Raw genomic sequence first — 11759 nt, forward strand, 5'->3', positions numbered from 1 at the left:
CTGTGGTCCTCGCCAGCCTTGGCCTTCGACGCCCGCTCAGCCTGCAGGGATGCTGCGCTGCCCGGGCGTCCCGCTCGGCGCCCCGCCACGCCCATCCCCTGCCGAGAAATAGCTGTGCGGCTCGTTCCCCACGCATCCTTCCAGGCCTCACCCAGTTTCCCCCTTAAATCCCTACGTAAGATTTATCCTTTTCAACAACAACCGAAAATGGTTTCGTGAGCGAGACAGTACATTAGTGCCCATTCTTTAAGACTCAGAGGTACGTATAGAGCACAGAACGTCAGGGCTGGGAGACACCTTGGGGATCCTCAGGTCCAACTCATTTGTGTTACAATTGGACCAAGTGAGACCCAACCAGGGGCTTGCCCAAGACGGCACAGGTGCGCACTGAGGAATTAGCCTGGATCCTGTCTCTCTTCACCCAGATCGTTTACTCTGTGCCAGGCAGGACGAGGTGAGCACAGAGGTTAAGTAATTTGCTCGAGGTCACAAAGATAGTAAGTTACGCAGACGGTCAATTCCAGTCTTAGGAGGGCCTGAAAGTCCAGAAACACAGCAAAACTCTGTTCTGTCTTCCACAAATAGGAGGAAGGTGCCCCCTGCCCCACTCCAACTGCTTCTTGGATACATTGACAGAGTGAACATCATTCTGACACTTTTAAAATCCATTCTACAGTAACATTAGAATATGAAAAGATTTTATTACTGTGCTTCCCAAAGTTTCTTATAGAAGGAAAAAACAAACAAACAAAAAACAGTCAGTAGAAGGTAAACTATAAATCTTGGAGGGACTCTTTGAGAGAAACTTCTGCTATTTTGTATTTAAACACATGGTAATTGCCTACTGGGCACATGCCTGTAATCTCAGTACTTGGAAGGCTGAGACAGGAGGATTATATATTTGAGGCCAGCCTCAGGAACTCAGCAAAGCTCTCAGCAATTTAGGAAGATCCTACTTCAAAATAAAAGTTTAAAAGGGCTGGGGATGTAGCTCGGAAGTAGAATGCACTTGGATTCCATCCTCAGTTCCAAAAAAGAAAGAAAAGAAAACAGCAATCATCAAGGCGGGAGAGGAGGAGGGAGAGAAAGAAAAAATAATTAACCAGCATGTACTGGCTAAGACCAAGACAAAAAAAACATGAGATTAGGCTTCAGGGGTACTTGACCCAAGAAGCTGGGGTGGAGGACTAGATAGGCAAACAGATTCGGGGTCACTTTCTAAGAACGTGGGGTTAACGCGCTAGTAAAGAACCCAGTGACTTCGAAGTCTGGCAAAAATCAGTGGCTTCTGCTCAGTGAAGTGGAGATCCTCTATCTTTCCTCTGCCTGGCTGATGTAGAAGTGGGCCTGCTAACGCCAACATACAGGTGATCTCCGCCACCCGCCAATTCCCATTCCATATTTGTGAGCCAGCCTACCCAGAAGAAGGTATTCAGCTGGACGTGGTGGCGCGCGCTTGTAATCCCAGCACTTGGGAGGCTGAGACAGGAGGACCGCACAGGTTCGAAGCCAGCCTCAGCTACTTAGTGAGGCTCTCAGCAACTTAGTGAGACCCTGTTTCCAAATAAAATATAAAATAGGTCTGGGAGTATAGCCCAGAGATAGAGGCCCCTGGCTTCCACCCCCAGGACCACAAAAAAAGAAAAAGAGAAGAGAAGAAAAAGGTATTCATCGCACCAGTCTGTGTGCCCACTCGTAGCGGGCGGCAGTGTTCTGTGGGCATGCGCAGAGGTGAGAGCTTTGAGTCTGCCCAAGTGCAAGTTCCCGGCTGAGCTCCAGCACAGTGACGAGCCGCCTTCTGATGTCAACGGTGATACTGCAAACAAGAGCTCTTTCTCATTCTTTACAGATTTGTACATCTTCATGGTTTTTTTTTTTTTTTCCCAGTGATGTCGCTGTATAAAATGGTCCCCAGGCTAGAGCTAAAATGTGGTCTAGTGTTGCTAAGCACAAGCAGGCTGTGATGTGCCTTATTAAGGAAATAAAGTATTCGATGGATAGGGTTTTTTCTTTCTTTCGGGATGGAACCCAGGGGCATTCTATCTCCAAACGACATACCCAGCCCAATTTTTATTCTTTATTGTGAAACAGGGTCTCATTGCGTTGCAAAGAGCCTTACTCAGTAGCTGAGGCTGTCCGCAAACTGCGATCCTCCTGTCTCAGCTTCCCAAGCGCCGGGATTACAAGCGTGCACCACCACACCCGGCTAGATGAATAGGTTTTCAAAGTGGGCGATACTACCCCACCCCCGTGGGAAAGCTGCTGGAACAAAATATACATACATAAATTCGAAATTGAGCTGGACACCTTGGTGCACACCTGTAATCCCAGTACTTGGGGAGGCTGGGACAAGAAGATTGCAAGACCAAGACCAGTCTGGGCAATTTAGCAAGACCTTGTCTCAAAATGAAAAATAAAAAGGGCTCAATAGTCAAGTAGCCCTGGGTTCATGCTCCAGTAACATACACATGAATACAGTTTATCACTGCATCTTTCTGTTTATCCACTTTTTAAAAATGTAGGTTTCTAGGGAGGTGGCTCAGTAATTTTCTTTTTCTGAAAAAAGGTGAGAAGCCAAATAAGTTTGGAACACTCTGATTTATGTTTTAGTCCTATTAGTGGATTTCAGTGTTATAAATCAACTATATATTGAAAAAAGGTTTCTACACAAAAGCACACATAAAATAAGATTAGATAGTATACTGATTGGTTGACAAAAATATTGTGACCGAGGCTCATAAGAAACTTTTAGCCAGGCGTGGTGGCGCACGCTTGTAATCCCCACTCTTGGGAGGTGGAGACAGGAGGATGGCGCAGGTTCGAAACCCCTCGCTTGTTTAAGAGACCCTGTTTCCAAATTAAAAAATATATAAAAAATAGGTATGAGAGTGTAGCCCAGATAAGGGGTTCCAGGAACCCCCGTACCACACACACATACCAAAAAAAAAAAACCTAACTTTTATATATGCTCTAAAAGCAATGCCTGTAATCCCAGCATTGGAAGGCTGAGTCAGGAAGATTGCAGGATTGAGGACAGACTCAGTAATTTTGCAAGACCCTCGGCAACTTAGCAAGACACTGTTTCAAGGTAAAAAATAAATAAATAAATAAATAAATAAATAAATAGGACTAGGGTTGTAGTTTGGAAGTAGAACGTTCTTGAGTTCAATCCCCAATAGAAAAGAAAAGAAAGAGGAGGCAATAGTGCAATACTTGCTTATTTAGTGTTTGCAGGTATCATAGGACATAACTACCGTAAATTGTGAGAAACAACCGTACTTCATTGGTAGACTCTAACTAGTAGCCCTCCAGCAAGGAGGTGGGAAGTGTAGTCCCAAAGCTTTCAAACCCTGCAACACGTGGGAGAACATTAAAGGGAGGAGTGGTGCTAAGTGCTGCCAGACAATTCAGTGCAGTAGGTGAAACCATCCGATGCTTTGAAAAAGAAAAAAATAGTTTTTCTAAAATTTACAATATGGTCCGTCCGCGGGTGCCATCATGGCGGACGCGGCCAGTCAGGTGCTCCTGGGCTCCGGTCTCACCATCCCGTCTCAGCCGCTCAAGTACGTGAAAGTGCTCGTCCAGGATATGAGCCTCTTCCTCCAACCGTAGGACGAAATATTTTTGGGCGGCAAGTATGTCAGCTTCCTGGTCTCTTCTGTTATGCTCAGCACATTGCAAGCATGGATGGGAGGCGTGGGTTGTGCATAGGCTTAACTCCCAGACTGTGTACAGGAGCCCTTGGAACTGTGGTCCATGGTAAAGTTTTACGGCATTACCAGGAGACTGACAAGGTTGAGGAGTTCGGACCTGGAAATGTGCAGAAAGAAGGCTCATCTTCCTTTGACCGAGTTATCAAAGCGACAGCTCGGGAGATGATCGCTCCTTCTGCTGCTACCCTCATCACACAGCCCTTCCATGCGATCACGCTGAGATCTCCGGTACAATTCATTGGCAAAGAATCCAAATACTGCGGACTTTGTGACTCCATAGCAACCATCTATCGGGAAGAGGGCATCCTAGGCTTTTTTGCGGGTCTAATTCCTCGCCTATTGGGCGACATCATCTCTTTGTACCTCACTGGCCTACCTCGTCAATACCTATGCACTGGACAGTGGGGTTTCTACCATGAATGAAATGAAAAGTCACAGGATTTTTTTTGGCCAGTATGCTGACCTATCCCTTTGTGCTTGTGTCTAATCTTATGGCTGTCAACAACTGTGGGCTTGCTGGTGGAGCCCCTCCTCACTCCCCAATATAGACTTCTTGGATAGATTGCTGGTGCCTGCTACAAAAAGAGGGAAATACGAGCCGAGGAAATAGCTTGTTTGTCCGGAAGGTCCCCTTTGGAAAGACGTATTGTTGTGACCTGAGAATGTTAATTTGAAGATGTGGGGCAGGGACAGTGACATTTCTATAGTCCCAGACGCACAGAATTATGGGAGAGAACACTGATTTCTATACAGTGTGGCGCGCTTTTTTAATAATCATTTAATCTTGGGGAAATGGAGGTGATTGGTGTCTGCCTTTTTTGTTCTTTTTCCTACCACATCATTTACCACAGTCTCCCTTTAGTTATTGGAATGGGACATTTTTGCTCCAGATTCTTGTTCTACATAAACGGGGGAAAAAACTTTCATATTTTCCTAAAGGGACAAGCTGGTTGTCATGTGTATTGTCTTTTTAAGGGTTTGTAAAATGAAGAGTAGAATCCCAATGAGAAAGATTTCTATAAGACCTAAGGTAATAAAAAGGCATACTAGTGGCAAAAAAAATTACAATATACTTTTATTTATTTATTTATTTATTTATTTATTTATTTATTTATTTTTGGTGGTACTGGGAGTGGAACCCAGGAGCTTTTCTACCTCCGGGCTACACTCCCAGACCTATTTTATACTTTATTTGGAAACAGGGTCTCACTGAGTTGCTGAGAGCCTCACTAAGTAGCTTTTTATCCCAGGCTGGGATTTGAACCTGTACGATCCTCCTGTCTCAGCCTCCCAAGTGCTGGGATTACAACCGTACGCCACCACGCCCAGCTTAGTCATTTTTAATTTTAAGACAGGGTCTCACTGAGTTGCGGAGGGCCTCGCTAAGTAGCTGAGGCTGGCTTCGAACCCGTGCGATCCTCCTGTCTCAGCCTCCCAAGCGCTGGGATTACAAGCGTGGCCACCACGCCCAGGTCAATACTTTTTCTTTTTTGATGCTAGGGATCAAACCCTGGATCTTACACGTGCTAGGCACATGCTCTATCGCTGAGTGACACCCTCAGCCCCTACAATATACATCTTTAGTGAAGCAACATGCTCTGAGATTACTTCACACGAGGTATAACAACCTTATTACCTGTGACCGTGTGTAATCCTTGAGGAAGTGGCTCCTGTTCCTAGGGCCACAGGCATAAAGGAAACAGATAGATTGCCAGAACCTAGAAGTTCAGAAAAGAAGCCCGGTAGAGTCAGACTCAGACCCTTGAGAAGGGGACACTGACTGGCTGGTGCTGGTACCTCTAAGGGGAGCTGATGGGTCTGGTTCTGGGGAGTACCAGAACAAACGGGAAACTGGAGGCACTGCTGCCAGCATGTCGGTCCATCTGCTGGTGCTGCTGGGAGGAACAGCCAGGAAACGGGAGAGGAATCCTCGCCTCCTTCCTGCCTTCCACGCTCTCTCCAATACTTGCTATTGGTAAGTCCTGAGAAAAGGCTGACGAAGGGGATACGCGGTCTTCCGAGTCCTGCACCTGTCAAAACAGCGGGCTTTGTCTTCCAGAGTCAGGAGTTTAATAATTGACACAGTCCACCCCTTTGGCTACTCTGCACCAGCCATTTTTTTTTTACATAATACATTGTGTGTATTTACATAATACATTGTGTGTATTATCTGAATGTCTACCCCGTAACAAGATGGGGTAACAAGTGCTGGAAAGACACATCCTCTCCTCCAAAAGAAAAGAAAAAAAAATCACAGCTGTCATCATAACAGTCAGTCATGGGAAATACTGTGTGAGGGCTGGCTGTGGTGCCACTGACTGCAATCCCTGTACTTGGGAGGCTGAGACAGGAGGATCGTAGATTCAAGACCAACCTCAGCAGCTTAGCAAGACTCTCAGAAGCAACAAGATCCTGTTTCAAAACAAAAATAAATAAATAGGGCTGGGGGTGGAGCTCAGAGGTAGGACACCCTGAATTCAATCCCTAGCACCAAAAGCAAAGCAAAATCTGGAGTGGGGTTTGTAGTGATGGAAAAACTTGGGAGTGGCAGGTGGCCCAGTCCTTTGTGTAAATGTTGGCCAGTTGGGGAAAGTGACAGTCACTCGACCCTCAAGCAGCCTGTGGGTGCAGGCATGATCTCGGGAACATGATGAGTGCCCCGAAATGTGCACAAGGGGGGGCTCTTTGTGGAATGTGGAAAGAGACAGAAGGGCCACTGGGTTGATTCTTAATTGCAGTCTCTTTTGCAGCTGCTCTTTTTCTATGAAACACAAGGAATATCCCAACATCTCCCCAGACCTCTGGACGCTCAGAAACTTCGCTGGGCGGTGGGGTCCTGCACCCCCGGCTCTGTCACCGTCTCCTTCGCTCAGCCTGCATCTTCTCAGCCATCGGAAGCACCTGCTACTCCCTGCTGACAACCTGGCTGAAGAGGAACGGCTCCTCCACTCACCCTCAGGAGGCTGGAGCAGCAGCTTCTCTGAGGCCGGGAAGAATGCATCATAATCCTGGAGCTCGGAGAGATGGGAGGTGCGTGCGCTGCTGTGAGGCCCTTTCCCGCTCCTCTCCCTGTCTCCCCGGGAGCTGTCATGAGACGACACATCTTCTCCCAAATTCTGATGAGGCGTGAGAATTCCCAGGCCCAGCACCCGGAACAGAGCTACAGACTCTGTTCTACAAGAGAAGCAGCTGTGGTCTGGGATCAGCTCCTTAGCGCCAAGGGGGTCCTGCTGGAGTCACTGCCCTCTTTAACTTGGGTGTGGTCCTAACTGGTAAGAGGGGGTCGGGGGGCATGGCAGCATCTTTTGTTACTTTTTTTTTTGCCAACTAATAAACTGAATCTAAAAGCGGCTTATTATAACCTTACCAGAGATCAGTCAGGTCTTGGCCTCGTTCAATCTTGTATGTTTGACACCAACGTACATAACTTATCAACGTAGCGGGCCAGTGTGATGCTCTATGGGGTTTCAAGGCAATCACGATCTCTGTGAGCCGGGCGTGGTGCCACACGCTTGTCATCCCAGTACTTGGGAGGCTGAGGCAGGAGGATCACAGGTTCACTGCCAGCCTCTGCAACTTAGTAAGACCCTATTTCAAAATAAAAATTAAAAGAGCTGGGGTGTGGCCAGGCGTGGTGGCGCACACCTGTAATCCCTGCGCTTGGGAGGCGGAGACAGGAGGATCGTGCAGGTTCGAAGCCAGACACGCTGGCTTAAGAGACCCTGTTTCCAAATAAAGATATAAAATAGGTCTGAGAGTGTAGCCTGGAGGTAGAAGGGCTTCCAGAAACCCCAGTACCACCTCCCCCCCAAAAAAAGCTGGGGTGTAACTCTGAGTTAGAACACCCTGGGTTCGATATCACATGCCACAAAAAAGGGCAGAGTTACTTTAGCAAATGTGTATGTGTGTATGTTTATTTTTTATTGTAAAACAGGGTCTCGCTATACTATTGAATGCTGGCCTCAAACTTGCCATCCTTCTGCTTCAGCCTCCCAAATACTGGTACCACAGGTACGGGCCCACTGCACTTGGCCACTTTATTAAATTCTGCAGAGGTCCTTTGAGAGAGACTGACAAGAAGATTTTCTTGTGCTAACGTTTGGAATCTTTCTCAAGAAAAACCTGACCTCCCTTCCAGCACCAGGATCTAGGGCTGTGAATTGGCTCAGATCTGGAAGGGGTGAGAGGTTATGACTTTCAGGCGCGTGGTATCGTTCAGGCCCAGAGCAAGTGTTAAGCGTGTGCAAACCCCTACGTTAAACCCTTAGCACTAAACAACAACAGAATGCTGTGACTCTCTGCCATGGGGACTCAGGCTGGGTTTCTGAGCACCAGAAAGAGTTCTTATTATGACAAGTTAGGCGATGGTTCTTACCAGGCTGCCTCGTCCATTCCTATGCTCTGTCCCTATCCCATAGGGCTTCTAATGATCGATTACCCAAAGTTCCGCAGGGGTCACAACTTCCCGATAGCCACGTTGTCCTTGCTGCCCCCGGTGGCCATTCTGAAGTCTTTTCTTCTTCACTGAGTCCTAGTCCTGGTTTACCCACTAAGTAACCTGCGCCCCCGACCCCAGCTGCAAGAGCCAGCACAGCGCACCTGGGCTTGCTGGGAAGTGCACCCCTCTCGGCAGACTCCACCCTGGCCAGGGCCTTGCCCTGTCCTCCCTGGTCTCCCCACCGCCCGCCTAACACAGTCTCCAATTTATTTAATCTCTGTTAGTCTGTTTTATGTAAGATGGAGATAATCGTAGTGCCTACCTGGAGCACTCAGCTTTGTGTTACTTCAACAAGCTACCCCAGACAGTTAACTTTACAAAGAGAAAAAGGTTATTTAGCTTACCATCTGGGAGTCAAGTCCGAGATCTGATGGCCCCATTGGTTTGGCGTCTGGTGAAGGGGACACATCGTAGCGGGAACACAAGGAGGACACAGTGGTCACATCTCAAGCGGAGCAGCGGGAGGGAAGAGGACAGGCAGGTCCCACCGTCCCTTGTGAGGGCTCACCCTCACCCACCTAAGGACCTCCCATTTGGCTCTGCCTCTTAAAGGCCCACACCACCTCCTAATACCACCACCCTGGGCACCGAGCCTTTAACTCATGGACTCTGGGGGATGCTCAGCTTTCAAATCGTTGCACTATCTAGCAGAGTTGCTCTGAGGATTCCAGGAGATAACACACGGAAAGTGCTTAGGATATTGTCTGGTGCCTATTAAATGTTTAATAAGTGGCCGTCATCGTCGTCAGTACTACTAGCTGCAGTAGTTTAAAATTAATGTGTTAAACATGTCGCATTTTAGCGTTCCACTTAAGTCTCATGGAAAGTTAACGGGCCACATTCTGATGCCGTGTGTCAGTCTTTACACACGGGGACTGTCGGCAGCAGGTTCAATTTACTTTCTCCGTGTTCTGCAGGTAGGTTTTTTTTTTTTGTGTGTGTGTGTGTGTGTACTGGGGTTCCTGGAAGCCCTTCTACCTCCGGGCTACACTCCCAGACCTATTTTTTATATTTTTGAAACAGGGTCTCTTAAACCGGCGTGGCTGGCCTCGAACCTGCGCGATCCTCCCGTCTCCGCCTCCCAAGCGCGGGGATTACAAGCGTACGCCCGGCACCTGCAGGTAGGTTTTTAATCCACCAGGCTGAGGGCTGGTCCTAGACCCTGGCCACGTCCCCAAGGCAAGCCACCCCGGAGGACCAGCTTGCTGGCCTTTCCTTCACACAGACCTCACTCTCGGCAGCGATGTTCTCCTTAAGAAGCCTTTTTAACAAGAAGTTCCTAGAGTAGACGCTGCATAAATGCTCCTTGAACTGAGTTCTACTGCCTCCTCATGGTCGCAGGACAAAAGCCCAGATTTCTTAGCTTAAACTAAAATACAGTACACCTCATCTGGCTTCAACCAACCTATCCATCATCATATCCCAGTTGCCAGAATTTATAAAGATTTTTATTATGCTTCATCTCATTAAATATATTATTCAATAAAAAGATCCCTAGAGGCATGAAATATAGAGGCCGTGATATCTGTTACTGTTGTGTAAGAGTATATGTTGTGCACGCATGTGTACACGTTAACCTGCTCTTGCTCTCGCATGACACGTGTTTTCTTGTAACTTGCTTTTCCGCACTTAACAGTATGTCCTGGACATTTCTTCATGCCACAGGGGTCTGCTTACCATTTTATAACACCCTTTGAAGTGACTCAAGTGTAGCAATAAGGGAACACACCAAATTTATGAATGGACATTAGGGCAGCTTCCACATTTTCACTATTGTAATCCATATTAGGATAAGTAAATTTGTGTATCTTCATTTCAGTTCAAATATTTCCAAATTTTCAATATTATAATCAAGATTAGGATAAGTAAGTCTATGTATCTTCATTTGTTTGAGTCTCTTCCTGGGTTAATTTTTTCTCCCCTCACCCTTTATTTATTTATTTATTTATTTATTTATTTATTTATTTTTTTTTTGGCAGTACTGGGGATTAAAACCAAGGGCACTCTACCCCACTGATCTACATCCCCTCCTGTACATTTGTTTATTTATTTACTTACTAATTTATTTATTATTTATTTATCTGGTACTGGGGATTGAACCCAGGGGCATTCTACCTCTGAGCTGCACCCTCAGCTGTATTTTATTTTTTATTTTGAAACAGGGTCTCACTAAGTTGCTGAGGCTGGCCACAAACCTGCGATCCTCCTGTCTCAGCCTCCCAAATACTGGGATTACAAGTGTGCACCACTACGCCTGGATCTCTCCCTTTTATTTTGAGATAAGGTCTTGCTAAATTGTCCAGGCTGGCCTCTACCTTGCTATCCTTCCGTCTCAGCCTCTCCCGTACTGGGATTACAGGAGTATGTCACTGCGCCCACCTCCCTAGGTTAAATTCTTCAAACAATAATGCTGTATCACGGGGAATGGTCATTTAAAAATTTGAAGCCAGGTGCCACGATACAAACCCTATAATCCCAGTACTTGGGAGGCCAAAACAAGAGGATCGCAGGTTCAAGGCCATCCTGGACAACTTAGTGAGACCTTGTTTTAAAATGAAATAGGGTTAGGGGTGTAGCTCAGCGGTAGAATGCCCCTGGGTTCAATCCCCAGGAAAAAAAAAAGAAGGTCGGGGGGAGGGAAACATGATACCAAACACCTCCCAAAGATGATACACCAGCTTAGGTTTCCAGCAGCCAGGTATGAAAGCCCCTCTCCCCGTCCTCACCAGTCCTGGGTATTGTAGAAAAATGGTCTCTCGTTATTACTTTGCTTTCTAGGGAGGAGAAATATCTCCACGATGTATTTATTAGTAAATACATTGAAGCATGTCTTTGGTGGATTGCTTCTTTATGTTCCTTCCCCTTCTTAAATCAGAATATTCATCTTTTTCTTAATTTTAAAAGCTCTTGTTCTATATGTTGCAAAGCAGTTTTTCCTAAACGTGTAGCTTCCCATCTTATGGTTTTGTTGTTTTGATTTTACTGAAACTTTACAGTATATACAGTGAAATCAATTTTTTTTTTTTTTTTTTTTTGGTGGTACTGGGGTTCCTGGAAGCCCTTCTACCTCTGGGCTACACTCCCAGACCCATTTTATATTTTTATTTGGAAACAGGGTCTCTTAAGCCAGCGAGGCTGGCTTCAAACCTGTGTGATCCTCCTGTCTCCACCTCCAAAGTGCAGGGATTACAAGCGTGCGCCACCACGCCCAGCCTACAGTGAAATCAATTTTTCTCCTTAGATTTTTTTCTTCTTTTCGGTCTTGTCAAAAATCTTCATTGTAAACATAAATAAAATTTTTAAGAAGTTTTTAGCTCCTTAGTTGAATATGGTGGCACACACTTGCAATCCCAGTTCTTGGGAGGCTGAGACAGAAGGACTGCAGGTTAGAGACCAGCCTCAGCAACCCAGGGAGACCTTGTTTCAAAATAAAAAAGAAAATAGGGTTAGGGGTGTAGCTCAGAGGTAGAATGCTCCTGGGTAGATCAATCCCCAGTAACACACACACACACACACACACACACACACACACACACACACACACACTA

At 46.4% G+C, this 11759-nt stretch overlaps 1 pseudogene across 1 annotated transcript; it reads left to right on the top strand.

Moving 5' to 3' along the window:
- Positions 1 to 3498: 3498 nt before the first annotated feature.
- Positions 3499 to 4387, top strand: LOC308271906 (mitochondrial carrier homolog 2-like; annotated as a pseudogene). The gene has a single exon. The product of its transcript is annotated as a mitochondrial carrier homolog 2-like (transcript).
- Positions 4388 to 11759: the final 7372 nt, after the last annotated feature.

This window comes from Muscardinus avellanarius, assembly GCF_963383645.1.
Source record: "Muscardinus avellanarius genome assembly, chromosome: 13".
NCBI classification, from domain to species: Eukaryota; Metazoa; Chordata; class Mammalia; order Rodentia; family Gliridae; genus Muscardinus; species Muscardinus avellanarius.